The 17,871-nt window shown below is 43.9% G+C and overlaps 1 long non-coding RNA gene across 1 annotated transcript; it reads right to left on the bottom strand.

Moving 5' to 3' along the window:
• Nucleotides 1–6,072: 6,072 nt before the first annotated feature.
• On the bottom strand, nt 6,073–7,498 carry LOC307089735. Its single transcript, XR_013812632.1, has 2 exons — nt 6,671–7,498; nt 6,073–6,522 (listed from the first exon to the last, which is right to left on the bottom strand). It is a non-coding gene; the product is annotated as an uncharacterized lncRNA (long non-coding RNA).
• Nucleotides 7,499–17,871: the final 10,373 nt, after the last annotated feature.

The raw sequence follows: 17,871 nt of genomic DNA, 5'->3' as shown, positions 1-17,871 counted from the left end.
CGGGGATGATAGGAAATCATTCTAGAAGACGTGTCAGTGGAGGGGAACGGTGGCTCTTCACCAAATGTTTAGTTTCTTTCCATCCTTTCCAAATTTGGGGTTAGTTTTGGGCTATCTTGGCTAGCAAGGATAGTGTGTGTGTCTACTTATATGTCTGTGTGTACTTGGGAGTGTACTATTGTGTGTGTGCATGCAGTCTCTTCCATCATCGGCGGCTGCTACCTATACCCCGGAGCAGTATTATGAAGACCCATGCCACTTAAACAGGATTTAAGTCAATGTACTATACTGCACTTTAACTATTGTTGCTGTATTAATTGTCTTTTATGTGGACTTAAATTAATGGTTAAAATGTGTGTGCGTGCGCATTCATAATGACACCTCTTGACATGACCATTCCAAGACAAACATGTGGCAGTGCGTGGTGTGCGTGCGCGTGTGTATGACAGCACCTCTCACGTGTACGTTGAGTTGGTGTGCGTGTGGGCAGGCGCTCTGTCCGACACAACAGCTGACCGATGAGGAGGGGCTATTGGTGTGATGGAGGAGGGTTGGGTGCCGGCTCTCATGCCATCGATTGCTCTCTCCGTCTTATTTAGCTCCTGCCAAACCTCACAGCTCGGTATCGACTGGGTCTTATTAAAGCTCCCCCCTCGTGGACACACAGCGCCGCCGGCTAAACAAACACCGGTGGCTGCAGGCGGGGAACGTGTCTCCACAATACCAAACGCTGCCCGTCTCTCGCTTTAGTGAGCTGCCAGGAGGGTTTCTCAATGAGTTTAGTTTAGAAAAAGAGTAGTTTAAGCAGAGTGTTTCAACTGAAGTGGGAACACTGACTACAATAAATAGAGAATTATTTTATCTTTATTAGCAATTGTACCTACCAATGAAAGGACCCCAACGTTTCTCAATGATAGGACAAGGACGTAGTCAACATATTAAATTATTTAAAATATATTTCAATAATCATGCATTGAAGCAACATTAGCTGCTGATTTGATTAGGAAATAAGCCATCATCACTTAAACAAACAATCCAAAATAATCTGACCCTTTACCAGCCATCACCAGGAGAGGAGGCCGGACATTGGGGCTCTGTAGGCTGATGAATTCTATCTTAAACGTGCGATGTAGAAAAATGTAGATTTCTGTAGATTGCAAAGAGAACACAGAGAATAATGGTTGAAGGCATGTTAGGCACGGGCCATTCTCCAGAAGACCATGGCGTGCTGTAAGCCCCAGGTCCTGCTGAGAGGAGAGAGAGCGAGGGGAAAGGAGAGAGCGAGGGGAAAGGAGAGAGCGAGCGAGCGAGCGAGCGAGAGACACAGGTTACATCTCCAATGAGATTTTAGCCAATCGGTGCCAAGAACCAAAGGCTGCCTCGACGGGGCATTGTCGTTGCGTGTGAGCAGCGAACGTGGCACTCAGGTACTGAACCATCTGTTGTTTACCCTCTGCTGCCAGCACCCATATATATCTACATCCACTAGTGACACAGCTGTCTCCCTGCTCCCAGAGAGTCTTCTGCTGCACGCTTACCATCCTTTAGACAATGATTTTCAGCCACATTGCTCATTAAAGAATGAATAGATTAACTTGAACGTGTGGGTGTGGATTCGGTTTCCATATTTCACTAAGTAACATAACTGTCTCACAGGCTCGTAATCATTGAACACAATGTATAAAGGAGTACGATTTAAATCTTTGCAAGTAAAATGTTATGAAGATGGCAGTATGAGTATAAGTGGTGGCAGCCAAAAAAAACAGCCCACAACATCTAGCCAATCAGAAGGTCATTAGCCAATCCAGCCAATAAGGAGAGGGGCGACAGGAGGCATATCATAAAACATGTACATCATTAAATGTATGACTTAGAAAATAACCTGACTCAAATTTTTGCCCTGGAATATCAATACACTGATTTGGATACCCCTGCCGCCGAAGACCCATGTCTTTGCAGTCCTTAAATGGTAATGATTCTACATGATCGAGGTTTACCTTTTAAGAGTTGCTCAGTTCGAGAAAGAAGAAAATAATCAGACTTATTTTTACTCTTTTAGCCTACTACTTCATGATCTCCATATCCTTGATCTAGTTTACGAACCTTGAGAGCTATTATTAATCAGGGGAGGGGGTATTTTAACTGCAGGTCAGACAGGTCCTTCTATAATGCTGGGTCAAACTGCCCCAAAAGACACTTGGTCAGGCTCCACAGAGTCTCCTTAGGAAGATACAGGGGCTTAAGATGCCGTCCACGTCAGCTTCGTCATGTGTTTGTTTGAATAATGGCTTGGCCTTCGGTTTTAGGAGGTTGAAATTCCCCCAACGGTTTCAACGGGAAAGCAGTTACTTTCTCCTTGCCCTATTTTTATTTTTAGGGATGATCTCGAAAAATGGGTCTTGAAGCTCAGTTTAGAAGTTGCACAAGTGTGTCTATGTGTCGCTTACCACGCGGTCACCCAGGGGGGATAGCCAATGAAAGAGTTCCCAACTAGGTCAGGTGGCCATGCAATGGCCGAGTGAGGAGGTCGAACCAACCAGAAAGTAGAACAGCAGTGAAATAATATGTATAGCACATAGCTCAGCGTAGCTATTTCAAGAAAGCAGAGCTTCATACGTACACATCAACTATATGTCATCCGATATTATGAGATATCACCTCCTCTGACATTAAGCATTGGAACATAGCTTGGAAGGTCACTTATGGTCCTGACACAGCATTCCGACTGCTGATCGTTGGCAGAAAAGCAGTAAGACCGATTTGGTCATGGAACAACATGTGTAATCGGCGGAAAAGAACCCACACGGTTTTGAAGAGCTCACCGCAGCTTTGACGACGGCCGATCGCACAGCACACACCGAACAGACTCAGGTCACTGAGCTCACCAGACTGTCCGACGACCGATTATCTGGTTGGTGTGTCAGGGAGGGCCTTAAGACTGCAGCATGCAGCCTTCTCCTTCCTTGACACCAACACATGACTGGATCAACCAATGAAATTCCCTATGGACAAAGTAGATAAGAACCCTGTAAGGGTGATGTGACCCCCTTCTTGTCTGACAACAGCCTGTTATCCTAGCAACATGTGTGCGATTCTGGAGGTAACTCCATACTTAGTTTCGGTAGCATATCCATACCTCTTACTGCTGCTTGGAGACAGATGGGTGTTTACTGTGAGAAATAAACATTCACACATCTTTTTTCTTTGCATAAATACTACCAACATCCACTTTACATTAAATGATTTAACAGACAATATTGCTTCTCGAAATACCTCACACAAAATAACATTCTAGCCATTTAAATATAAATACGCTTTTCACTCCCAACTACGGAGGTGGGGATATTCAGGGTTTGCACAAACTCTTTGATGCTGATAAGCTCTCAACAGGAGACCCACTTGTCATTAGTGCCAACTTGAAAGGTTTTTTATGCAGCTCCCTTTGTTTAGATGAATGCACTGAACTTGTCCTTATCTGAGATCTCCTGGGCGTCTCCACACCGAAACAAACACATCGCCAGGGGGCCAGAAGGCCATCCTACCATCGTTCCTGCTATTGTGTTAGCCTGTTGGGGCACTTAAAGATGGAGAAACCTGAGGACAACCAGCCACATATACTGTATTCCAACACAGATTCCATAGCACAACTACATATCAGTAGCTCCTGGCTAACATAAATTTCCTATACATACAGATGGGTTGCCCTCTTGTTAAGAAACTGAATAAACCCATGGGAGTAAATGATTTATCTACAGTATGGTTGGCGGAAGAAGCTTACATTTGGTCTCAAAGTCAAGTTGACAATGATTGTTACAATTGTGAAACCCCTGGTTATGTTCCAATGGGCATCTAAATGGCTCTGATGTTTAAAGACTACACTAACCTACAACTCAACACACATTTCTATACGTCGTCAGCCCTCAATGATTAGCGTACTGGATGAAGAGGGGGCCATTCCATTCCTTTAATGGACAATAGATGTTAGGCCTATGCCCTCTTTTTCCAGAAGGGCCCAGTACAAAGGCTGTTTGGCGCTTGTGCAGCAGTTTTATCAATAAAGGAAGCAACAGCAACACAGGGTCCCTTGGGTACAATTGTTAACCGTCACACTGGATTGTCCATCATGAACCTGCGAGGTGCAATGGGTGAAACCAATGTGTCAGTCAATTCTGAAATTTGTAGGAAAATGGCCACTTTCTTGACCTGTCCATCACAGCAAATGGGTGAAAAAAATGGGGCAACTCGAAAATGCAATGTTAGTACTTGTCGCTTGGAACATGAACTTTAATCTGAAGACCAGACCTCAAACCCTGGACATGCAATATAACATGAACATGACGTTCGCTTCCTTTCCATATCAGTTGACTACTGCCACCTTTTGGCATCATGGTGTAACAACGACACGACAACGCAATCAAAGTTCCCGATACTACTTTTTGCCAGAGGTGGCCGCTGCTGAGCAAAATTGCCTCGTAGTTGTGGGCGACCACAATTGGGTCGGCCGAAGTGTCACAAACACTTCCCATACTATCGAGGTTGTTGGCAGTGGTAATTCATACTTCATTTCCGTCATGAAAGCGAATAAACTGGTTTGGCTGGACATATTCAGTTAGCCTACATAATAGAATATTGAAATGAGCGACTGTGGATCAGGAAGTGGTTATTTTAGCCCTCCAAAGTCATGGAATGTTCGAGAGTGAACTAGGCGTTTATTTAGTACTAGAGTAGTCTGGAGCCTTTTCGGCGGAGCTATATATTCAGGTCCATGGTTAAATATATTCATACATTAGGATGGCATTATATTGAGGCCATACGGGTCGATTAAAGTCTTATCTGATCTGGCTCAATCGTAATCACTTGAGCATTAGCACCGATGTCTGCGAAATTATATTTAGCTGACGCTTTATCCAAAACGACTGACATTTATCTCAATTAATACAAGTATATCGCCGTCGGTATAGAAAGGACGTTCATAGAACCATGTGTCAAGCACCACCAATCGCTTAATTAATCCATTCCCCGTGCACGAAGATAGCAGTGTCCAGCATATTATCCTATCCACGTACCTTTAAGTGCCAGGACGTACAACACACGTAATTAATGTTTCAGCAGATAAAGCAACTACTTAGTAGTAGGTACTTCGAAGCATAATCTGCTCCGAATATATATACACACACACACAAAAGATTGAGGTATTAAATCCAGGGTATTTTCATACGAGCATCGTTCTGAATTCACACGACTTGACAACACCTCATACATTACATTATTCGGACCGCATGTTTCGCGAATTTATTCATATAGTCAAAAGAATAAATAAGTACCCAAAGAAGGACGCTCCATGATAAATCTGGCAGCGTTGTGTAGACACGGTCACAAGACCCTGACATGTTCATTAAACTCGACCCTAACCATACCACTAAATTGCACGCATGTTCCGTATACCGCAGACCACCCACCACAACCACATCCTGGCAGTCCAACACTGGTCATAGTTGAGTTACTTAGGGTAAGCGAATAAATCTGCCGTAAACATGGTCACGTTTATCTTTAAATCGAAGTTTCACACCAGCCACTCGTTTGGCCGTGGGTTCGTCCCTTATTTGACTAGCCTCGGTATACTAGTCTAGGTCGCTTGACAAAAACGCATATCAAACATTACTGCCTACGGTCAACTTATTTATCAAGAGCGGCGAGTTTCAGTGTTTAAAGAGACGATAAGCTTCCTGGACAAATTCAAGGCAAACATTGTGTGTAATATCATTTATTGTGATATTCTTACGCAACATTTTCCACAGTTCAGGAGACGGACTTTTAAACCCGATCTAGACCCTGGTTTACCTATTCGTGGTTCATGGGGCAGCAGCTGGTGACGACAGGAGGCAGTTACTGTGGGTGGAGGACGCCATCTTGACCAGGGTCCTTCCCGGAAGTTTTTTTTTTTTTTTTTTTTTTTTTTTTTTTTTTTTTTTAAGAACAGTGTTATTTTACAACAAGAGTCGATATTTTATTTTATAAATCACATTGCATCGTCACTGAATGGAGACATAAGAAACAGTCATGACACATTCACACTATTTCCCAAACAATATTTTAATGGCTAAAACACAACACGCAAAAATCTTTCTGTACATTATTTACACACGAACGTTAACCCGTCTTCATAACATAACAACCCGTTACAAAGAGTCACCTTGTGTCCATCTCTTTGAGGGAGACTCTCCGCTTTCTGCTCCAGTTCACAGCCGAACCCAGAGTCCGTGGCACTGTGACCTGGAAAAGGCTCAGACAACGTTTACATGTTCATGTGCACTCACTCCCATCGGTCTACTCAACAGTACCTTAGCAATGGGACACATGTATCGACATTGTAGTACCTGCCATCGGCTCTCCGTTACCGTAGCGTTTACCTTGATTACGCAAGAGGTGCCCAGGAGAGAGGCGGGTTTGAGGCGGTCGTCGGTGGGCAGCTGGCGCTGTTCGGGAGTGCGCCCGACACTGCGGGGGGTGTCGGGTTCAGCTCTGTGATAAATAAAGCCCAACCATGAAACATGCGACATGACCCAGTAGCGATTCTCTTGTCAACACATTGACTACAACGCCAACTCATTTGACAAATGGAATTAAACGGGACAGAAACGAAAGAAAAAAAAAATGCAATTCAGCACACCTTTTGCCACAGACGTGTCATCGGTCAGGCCACAGCCAAGTCTCGCGAGACTCGCAGGCCACGTCGGTGAGACCACGTCGGCTAGTCCGGTTCCTGATTAGCATGACGGCTCACAGGCCGAAAACATCCTCAAAGTCCCGCTGTTGAAAAGCGAGATAGTCGTCGTAAATGGAGTCCAACGCCGTGGAAACGCTTGTCGGCGACAACGACTCCCCGTAAACGTCTACGGCGGTGTCGTAAACAGAGCGCGGTGAGAATGAGTCACCGAGAGGCGACGACATGTCTGCGTAGACGCGGGCCATGATGTACTGGGTGGTGTTCTCCGGCGCCATGGCCCTCCTGTGTCCCCCTTCTTCCTCCCCCACTGGCCGGAGTCCCTTACCGGGTCTGGGCGTCGACGGCTTCCCCTTGTGGACGCATCTGTGAGCCGCCGCGGTCTTCACGGTCTTGTGTAACATCTTGAAAGTGTCCTCCGTCGACCTCGTTCGAAGCATTTTCCACTTCATCTTCGACACGAATTTGTGTTTGGTCGAACAGTTTGTGGAGATGTGTGTGGAGTTGGAGTCCATGGTCTCAACACACATTTCACAGGAACCGCTGAGGCGTTGACAAAGTGTGCGGGCCGCGTCCACCGACTGCGTAGGCACAAACTCCAGCGTAATACCAGACACCTTCATAAACGCTAAACCCCGCTACAAAAAGCGTCTTGATACAAAAAAATATATAGATCGAGTTTATATCGTGCGTTAGTGGTAAATACTATTAAATGTGTATTTTGTAATCTGCGTTCCGCCGCTGTGAGACCGTCCGGGGAGGTTTCTCCTGCAACGATTAAGGACGTTCAGCTTGCAACGTCCTATATTAGAAAGAATACCCACAATCCCCTTTTCTTATTCCGGTCTAAACATTCCTCCTACTACTGCCCCCTACCGGAGGGGAGACCTTACATGGGCCGATGTGTAGGCATACATTTGCTATGGACAATAGCAAGTCCCAATTGCTTTGATGGATTAAAATGTTGATTTGTGTGCATGATACATCCATGACTTAGTCATGAGCTTTTTTCTGATGCAAAGGAATATAAAAAACAGTTGGTATGAAGGAGTTTAATATGCAGGGGGAAATTATCCAAGTTCAAAACTGTTACTACAAAGGAATATGAAAGAAGATGAGAAAGTGTAATTTAGATAGAAGCCAGAGGTCTGAAGCCAGATGAGAGAGGAATGACACTCAAGGCCAGAGTGGGTCACGGAGCCCTGGAAATGGAGAAGAGGCAATCCAATAGCCACCTCTTGGGAGCATGAGCTGCAGTTAGCATGCATCAGTTCTCAGGACAAAGCAGACGAAAGGTCCAGTGAGAAAGTCCTTTCCCCTTAATGGAGAAGGTCATGAGTTCCCTATCTCAGGCCACGGCTGCTTCTGCTGCATCTTAACCAAAGTTATCTCTGGAGAAGAATAATATTGTACCACTATTGGAGAATAAAAGAGTCATATTTTACTAATATTGAAGAATAGAAGACGATGATTGAAAAGCATTGTACCAATATTGAAGACTTATATTGTAGACTAATATTGTAGTTACATTGCAGACCAAATGACTAATATTGAAGACTAATGTAACCACTAATATTGTTATATATTTGTGCGAATGTAGCATATTCTACACATATAAATCTTATTTTATCTTATGTTTGGAGACTTGGGATTAATGAAAACGATCGAGAATGAACGATAATTATGCATCCATTTTATGAATAAAACTTTACTTTTATTTTCCACCAGAGGGCAGAAGATATTCACTGATCTACTTCTTTCATCGCCATCATTCAGCCAGACAACTGTAAGGAGATATCCCATCTATAGATTACTTTCGTTTCTATGTTACTCTGTTCTATGTGGTAAAGCAGTGAAGAGTCTCAAAAGAAAAAACAATGACAAACACAATGACTGCATTCAGCACCACCACCCATTGACCATAACGAAAAAAAGACATAGGCCTATAGCTCATATTATACTATAGGTGTAAATATAATGCATAGCTAAGCAATAGGACTCCCACACACAAACCCCTCCTACCTGGCATGATGCCCTTGGACCAATTATTCAACCCGGTATCAAGCCAAAGCGTGAAATAGAGGAATAGCACCAACAGGGGGCGAGACGTTCTCCCAGCATTTGGTGAAATTATTACGTAGCCTCTCTTATTATTTTAATCTTTATTATCTGAATGGGAAATGCAATATTTTTGGACAGATACACCATTAAACTTGTTTCTAATAACATTTCTAGCGAGAAATATACTTTTTCCTTTCATAATCTTCATTCAGTGAATGTGCATGATCTTTATTAATCTTTATTATCTGAATGGGAAATGCAATATTTTGGGACCGATTCACCATTAAACGTGTTTCTAATAACATTTCAGATAATAAAGATTAATAAAGGCTACGTAACAATTTCACCAAATGCTGGGAGAACGTCTCGTTGGTGCTATTCCTCCATTCATTTAGAGGAGCGGAAGAAAGCGTCTACTCACACTTGGTCAGGCAAAGCGTGACACTGAACACGCCTTGCGAGGTGTACCAACGTGTCTATTTCATGCTTTGGCGTGATACCGGGATTAAATTATTCATTCACTCATGTCTTCCTTCCTAGAGGATTATCTTCAGAAGACTCTTTATTCCAAAGCGATGTACAGTGAGCAGCAGCAGGAGACTTCCAGTAGAGGGGACACTGCAGATCGAATGACCATCAAATGGGATTTGACCTTTCAGCCTTGAGTCGACAGCTGAGACACTGAACTACCCCCTAACCACCCTTTTTAGACAAAAAGTGGCAGACATGTTCTTTGTGGATGTGTTTACTAGTGTGAGCATAGAAGTAATCCTAGAGGATCAATACTTTTTTTAGGGGAGTGGCAACTGATGCATACAACTACGGTGGCCTTTATGCCAAACAGAGTATTGATAGTAAATGGATCTTGATTTAATTAACCAAACCAAGTGTTTTTACCCAGAGGGGGTAGATGATATGAACAGTACGCAAACTTTAAAAAGTATGATATATTTTGGATAATTGAACCAAAGTGAAGCCCCTTCATGCATACCTTATATTTTGACAAAATATAAAAGCCATAGTCACTATTTCTTCCTCCCTCCCCCCTCCCTCTGTACCTGCAACCCCCTGTCTGCATCTCTTAATCTCCCTCCTTCCCTCCACCTCACCTCTCTCCTGTCTGTCTGTCTGTCTGTCTGTCTGTCTGTCTGTCTGTCTGTCTGTCTGTCTGTCTGTCTGTCTGTCTGTCTGTCTGTCTGTCTGTCTGTGTGTGTGTGTGTGTGTCTTTCTCTCTGCCTCTCTCCTCTCTGTCTCTTTCTGTGGGGGTGGTGTGTGTGTGTGTGTGTGTGTGTGTGTGTGTGTGTTTGTTTCCCTCTCCCTCTCCCTCTCTTTCTCTCTCCTGTGTTGAGTGAGATGCATGCGAGTTGGGAACAGTTCAAATTTCCTCTGCAGTGCAGTGGCTCTGCAGACAACTAGAGAGAGAGGGGGGGGAGAGAGAGAGAGAGAGAGAGAGAGAGAGAGAGAGAGAAGGGGGGGAGGGGGAGAGAGAGGGGGGGAGAGAGAGAGAGAGCGAGAGAGAGAAGGGGGGGCAGGGGGAGAGAGAGGGTTAGGAGTGTGAAGGAGGTTGTGACATAGAGAGCCAGAGTGTAGAGGACAGAAGAGAAGAGAAAAAGAGAGAGAGAGGGTGAGAGGGAGGGAAAGGGTGAGAGAGGGAGTGGGAGGGAGAGGGGGAGAGAGGAAGTGGGAGGGAGAGGGAGAGGGAGGGAGAGGGGGAGACATGGAGAGAGAGAGAGGGAGAGAGGGAGACATGGAGAGAGGAAGTGGGAGGGAGAGGGGGAGAGAGGGGGAGAGAGGGAGAGGGGGAGAGGGGGAGAGAGGGAGAGAAGGAGAGAGGGAGAGGGGGAAAGGAACAGCTGAAAGTCATGCTCCAGTCCAAGCAACCATACTTTAGCAAGCGTATCATTGTGTTGTCACACACACACTCACATGCATGCACACACACACACCCATGCTGACAAAAGGACATATTATGCACACACACACACACACACACACACACACACACACACACACACACACACACACACACCCACACAAACACATGCTTTGATTGTTATAGGACTGTAGCTTCCTCCACTCACTAACTCCCACGCTCCCCAGTATTGTAGTCTCATGGACCTTATTCCCCTAGCAAGCATCTCAGTTCTTGATTCCACATGCTAGCTGCTGCGACAGGGACTGAATGCTGCATCCACCTCTCTCTCTCTCTATCTCTCTCTCTCTCTTTTCCATGACCTAGAGAGAGAAAGAGAGCAAGAGAGAGGCACACACACACACACACAGACACACACACACACACACACACACACTAACACACACACAGCAAATTCCCCAAATGCAAAGAGGAACCGATACACTCCCCAACAATTTTCCTTCTCATTGCAACATATTGGAAGTAGCGAGGATTCACAGAAGAAGTGAGAGAAAAAGAGGAAGAGAACGGAAGAAAGGTTAGAAAAATCACAGCTTAGGCTCATGCTGTGTCATCATGGGACTCGTGTCTTCTTCACCTCCCCTCTGAATTTCAACCCACTTACCCTGTTCATATCCCTTAAATGTCCTTGTTTCCTGCCGGAAGCATTAAGACGCCGCTGGTTCTATGGGGGTCAGAGTCGATCCTTATAATCTGAGCCAGAGGGCAGGATTGAAGGACTATGTAATCGCCACAGTGGGAGGGCAGACAGTTGCAGGAGAGAAGAAGTAGGAGGGTCAGAAGAAGAGGAAGAAGAAGAAGGGGAAAAACAAGCAGAAGAACGGGAAGGAGTAGAAAAAGGAGAAGGAGTAGAAAGATGAATCAAGGAGACGATGAACAGCTACTGTGGTTGTGACTCACAGCTACTCAAAACCCAAATACATTCCATTAATAAATAAACATTGTCACGATCCCCTGCCGTGCAGCCGCCTGTAGGAGCTCCATTTTACAGGCTCATTCCCGTTTCCTGGCAGGGCCTACGCATAACTGCATACTGCACGGTTTGCACGGTGGGTTAGGGCCTTCCTGTCTGGCTGTGCAGAGTAGCACGTTTTTATTTCTTATTCTGGGCTTCCTCCATGTTTAGATTTCCTACTCCCAAATCCGATGCTGTACAGATACAGGCACATTTGGAGATCCTGATATGCGTGTGTGCGTGTGTGTGCGTGTGTGTGTGTGTGTGTGTGTGTGTGTGTGTGTGTGTGTGTGTGTGTGTATGTGTGCCTGTTTGTGTGTGCGTGTGTGTGTGTGTGTGTGTGTGTGTGTGTGAGTGGAGGAAGAAAGAGAGATGTTGTCCTTTACTCTGGTTGTTTTGGCGCAGGCTAATCCTCTTTACGTCACTGTGTTCCTTGCTGTATTCCCTGGGACGCTCTTGTTTTTTTACTTTTAGTTTTGTTTTCCAGTTTGCTAATAAAGATTTAGTCTGAGGTTGTTCTCTCCGGTCTCTCGGGTGAAGCGAAGCACCTGGGACTCTCTCTCTCTCGGCCCAATCGACATCTCTGTGTCGATTGGGCCGAGTGTACCTAGGACACACCTTTCTTTTACCTCTCTCTCTCTCTCTCTCTCTCTCTCTCTCTCTCTCTGTGTAAGCTAACAGAAACAGCGGCCCACCCATAATTACCCATGGTTCTGCTTTTGAGAAACTACAGGCAGGGCAGCAGTGTGATATTATACCATATAAGATCCCATACACAGCATCATGGGGTTGGATTTAGCGCTGTTCTATGTCTGGGTTTGAGCCTGTCTCAACATGTTTGGTTCTGATAGGTTGCCAATTCACAAGGACAGAGAAAATCAAAAACTCTTATAAGTGGGTAAAACATACATAGAAACAGGGACAGACAAGTCAAACCAAAAAGTAATTGGCTGGGAGGAGGGAACCAAACCGACAGGTCGCCCGACTTGTCGGTTGCAATTGCTGCTGACTGAGCACAGCGTCATCAGATAGTAGATCAATACGCCACTTGTATTTTTTCCATCACATAAATTTGTAAAAATGAACCTTTGTTTCTAAAATTTTACGAAAATCTATCCGAGGGTCAGTCGATGCATAGTTTCGCAAGCGAGAAACAATGTAGCCACTACGTTATTAAACTAGTGATCAGATGCAGCCTTGTGTGCTATAGAAAGTAATTAGCTACGGCTGAGCTAACGCTATTCACTGTAGTTCTAAACATTATAGTGTTTAAAAAATGGATGAATTCATTGTCAATTTTAGTGTATTTGGAGTAGGGATGACATTTGAGGACTGGTTAAAGAGCGACGAGGACGACGGAATGACAAAAGCAAAAGATAAGGTCCGGGGCACACGTTCCCCTCCTGACAGATGAGGAGGAAAGCTTGTTTGATCAGTCGTAATTAAAGGGGTCTACTTTTTGATGGAGACGAACTCAAACAGAGTATACATTTAATAAGCATGCAATATGAATAAGAAAAAGCATAGGGGAGATTGGGGTAATTTGTGCCAAGGGGCAAGTAGTGCCACCCCTGTTTTCTAGAAAACCATAGAAGAAGTTGGTCATCTGGCCACATATTTTTGAAGGGGCATCCATTTTACTCATCCTGCAAAGATGGGAGACACATGGCTTGAGAGGTAAGCACATTTAAGTTCAAAAAACATTTCTTTGCCCTCAAAAGTAAAATTTCAATGATTAAGGTTTTTTGATTATAGACAACTTTGAAAACAGTTCACACATGTTTTAGTGCTTTAGTAAGCTACAGCATGAGTCCATACAGTTAGCATGATGCTTGCTCAAAACAGCTGGGGGATGCATTTTTTTCAAAATGGTGGGTCTGGGGTAATTTGTGCCAAAGGGCCTGGGTTAAGTTGTGCCAGTGGCACAACTTACCCCAACTTGTGATTTTTTTGCTCTATATTAATTTATTGTATTTTATTGTTATTGTACATTGTATTCTTACATTTGATCACTAAAACTGTGATATTCTTAGACCATCATGCCACGCAAATACAAACGGAAGACAAACAGGGTTTCAACTCCTCTTGAGGAGTTGGAAAGAGCAGTGAAAGAGGTACAAGAGGGGAAGGCCATGCGCCAGGTTGGAAAGGAGATGAAGATCTGCAGGATGACCATAAAAAGATGTGTGATGATTCTGCTCACTTGGGTTATGTGTCTCCAGAAGTCATTCTTCCCTTGCCAAAAGCAACAGAAAGAAAGAACAGAATTGTAAAAAAGAAAGTGAAAAACTAGAATCATGACCGACACACCTGAGAAGATGGAGTTGGAGAAGGCTCACAAAGAAAAATAAGATAAAAAGGCTGAACAGGAAAACAAAAAGAATGAAAGAGAGAAGAAAAGGGCTATGAAAGCTGCAAATCAAAACAAAACCAATAAGAAAACAACGTGTACAGTAACTCAGAAGAAAACTTCACCACCAATGATGAGGCAGAAGATGGCCTGGAGAAGACGCACAGCAGAGAAAAGAAACAGGCTGAAAAGGAGTGGAAATAAGAAGGGGGGCCTGAAAGGGTCAAAACCAACCAAACCCAAAAAGAAAGTGCTCTCCAGTAGCTCAGAAGAGAGTGACTTTCCGATTCCACTTAGTGATGCCACTGATTATGAGAGTTCAGATTGATTGAGAGTGATGAAGATGATGATGACAAGGATCTGTCTGCTGGTGATTTTGTCATTGTGAAGTTTGCAGGTAAAAAATCCAAATCCTATAACAATGTTGGATTGGTGGAGAATGTTGAAGTTGACGAGATCAGTGCAAACTTTCTGAAGCAAAGTTGTAAGAGGTCTGTTGATGGAAAGCCCATCTTCACATTTAGAGAGAATGATGAAGGAGTAATCCCTAGAGGTGATGTGCTCAAGAAACTACCCACACCACAAAAACTTGGTGGTACAGCCAGAAGGGAGCATACATTTACATTCCCCTGCAGCATTGACACGTGGGATTTTCAGTAGTAGGCTGAATCTGGGAAAAGATTCAGATGCAGATGATTAAGTGCTCATTTTGTTCTGAGTAGCCTATGTATTCATGTGGCGCTAGGCCTTTTTTAAGCAAATTGGCCTTTGATGTGGTAAACTATTTTTATGTAAACCACCCATACCGCAAAACTTGGTGGTACAGCCAGAAAGGAGCAGAAGTTCATCATTCCCTGCTGCATTGACAAGTAGGATGTTAAGTTGTAAGCCCAGTAGGCTGGATCTGTGAAGTGTAAGACTCAATTAGGTGTCACGGTATAGGCCTTGTAATAGAAAAGTGGCCTTTGATGTTGTTATAACTTTAAATAAAAGTTAAACAAGTAATTTGTATTGAATCTGTCTTGCTTTTATATAGAATTATCCTTTGTGATGTTAAAATTATCTGTTTTTGTGGTTTTTCTAAAGCTGTGTTTCTCAAACTGTTTGCTTAAGATCCAAAGTAATTGCTCCCAGGGATGCACAACATCCTAAACTATATGTAGATATCTTAGTTGGAGGCATTACTGTTATCCCCTTGCTTTAAGGGCACTTTAAGTAAAAATTGGCACTACTTATCCCACTCTCCCCTAATTATTAAAGTATTTGAATTGTTTTATTATGTTGTCAAGCAAGAAGTAGAATAAACGGGATAATCACCGAGAGGCTAGGCATTAAACAGTTTGATATGCCCGGCTCGTGGAAGGTTACCAGTAAGCCGTCCACGAGCCGGGCATATCAAACTGTTTATTGCCCTGCCGCTCCGTGATTATCCCTTACTTAATTGGTAATAATTATTTTATTTAATTAATTAAAATGTAAATAAAATAAAATCAAACGGTGAAAAGAGACCATGCAGGATAAATATTGAAGGTTAGTTATCTACACTACAAAACAGAAGGTGCTAAGGTGGCTTTTTGAAAGGTAAGTGTTGGATGGAAAATGTTGGTGGAACATTGGAGAGGATCAGCCTGTTCTAGGGCATGGAGGCCGCCGCCAACTCACCCCATATAGATTTTGCTCACAACAGCATTTCTTTGAATAAACCTTTATTTTACCTGACACTGTTTTCGTTCTTGTTTTAACATTTTCCATGTACAATTACAACGACATTACAAGCTAGTAAATAAATAAATACTTATATATAAATATACATAATTATATTATAATTAATATAAATAATTTGCATATATCGTCATATAACGTTGGACATGCATACAGTACACATCCATATCATTATTTTCCTAATGAAAATAATTGTATCAATCTGAATTCAAATTGATTTTATGGTTTTCTTCTCCACATGCCCCCCTCTCTGTCACGGTTAGCGGGTGGCAGGCAGGCAGGAAGGACCCAATAGCAGACAGTTCAGGTAAAGGGTAAATTATTAACGCAAAAAGGCAAGGAACACCGAGAACACAGGTGACGCGGGTAACACAGGTGACGCGGGTAACACAGAGAACACCGGTAACACACAGGACACAACTCACCACCAACCACAATGATCCCACAAGGAACGAAGGAAAGACAAGGGGTTAAATACCAAACACAGGACATGCAACGAGTAACAGCTGCAACACATCAGGGGAAGAAGCAGTAATCACACAGGAGGGAAACTTGACAGGAAATGGGGAGAAACAAGACAGAGATACCAAAGTACAACATGAAACACAGGGAAACACACCAAAACAAGAAAAGGAAACAGACAGACCATGACACTCTCTCTCCATTTATCTCCCTTTCCCTGTCTTTTGCCACAACATTTTCTCTCTCTACCCTCCGAAACAGATGTCATTAGATTAGCGGTACATTGATTAAACATTACAGAGACAGGTTCCTCATTGGAAATTCCGAAGCAGCAGGTTTGCATCCATCTGCTTTTTACAAATGCTTTTAACTAGATAGATTTTTATCCCAGGAAAGGTCAGACCACAATCCACTTAGACCTGCCAATCTCCTCTCCCCCTTCTGCTCCCTGTCTCACTCTCTCTCCTCTTCCTCCTCCTCTTCCTCCTTTTCCCTATTTCGGTGTCTAGCTCAGCATTAGCACTTAAGACTCTCACTAGGATGACTTGGACGGTTTCCGGGTAAACATGTGCTGTGTTCCAATATCCATACTTCCATGAGTACGCTTAAACCTAGTACACTATCCGCACTCACTAAGCACTCTGATTTTCAGATGTCAGTGTTGTTCCAAACAATTATAAATAATGATCCCGACCCCGCATTAAACTTCCCGCATTGAACGGTGAACTCTTTACGCCTAGCAGCTATAAAAGCTATAAAAACTACAAAATGATAAATAAATGCAGACTATGTGGAAAATGGGCCGACATTGGCTCAGCCTGGCTCCGCCTCTTCCGCTACGTAGCTAAGATGGCTGCCGTTGAGTATGAAAAGTGTACATCGATCCACACTTCGCGGTTTGACCGTTTTGAGTACACCATCTGGGTCCTTTCAGTACACTTATTTTCGCCCCGATCTTCATTGGAACGCCCTGCGTACTTAAACTAAGTATAGTAAGTACGGATAGTATGGATATTGGAACACAGCAATGGTCCTAGACTCTTTGTTCCTCTCTGCCCGCCCTCTTCCCTGCTTCCCCTCTCCTCCTATTTCTCTCTCCTGCCCTTCATCTTCTCCTTTCTTCCTTTCTCCCTCTCCCCTCCTATCCTTCTATCCTCCTCCTAATTTGCGAGAGCATGGGGGCCTGTGGGTAAACATGTTTTTGTTTTTCCCCAGCAGCCACTGTGCTCTTGTACCCAACTTAATTTACAATTAGCATTTGCACACATCTGCCTCAACGTGACAGAGAGAGAGAGAGAGAGAGAGAGGGAGGGAGGGAGAGAGGGAGGGAGGGAGGGAGAGAGCGAGAGAGAGAGGGGGAGGGACGGAGAGAGAGAGGGGGAGGGACGGAGAGAGAGAGAGAGCGAGAGGGAGGGAGAGAGAGAGGGAGGGAGGGAGGGAGAGAGAGAGAGGGGGGGAGAGGGAGAGAGAGAAGAAGATAGATAGCAGAGCACTATAATAAGAGCACTATGGTTGAAGAGCAATTATGTGTTGGTCTGCTGTGTCTGTTAGCTTAGAGGCGAGAGAGAGAGCATAATAAGAGCACTAGGTAGCTCATTGTTTGTGTGATTGTAGATAGACGTAATAAACAAGTGTTTTTTGAACGGCATTGCAATAGATCTCCT

Source organism: Pollachius pollachius (genome assembly GCF_949987615.1).
Source record: "Pollachius pollachius genome assembly, chromosome: 18".
Classification (NCBI taxonomy): domain Eukaryota; kingdom Metazoa; phylum Chordata; class Actinopteri; order Gadiformes; family Gadidae; genus Pollachius; species Pollachius pollachius.
The sequence above is the reverse complement of the archived record's forward strand: the minus strand, read 5'-3'. Positions and strand labels throughout refer to the sequence as shown.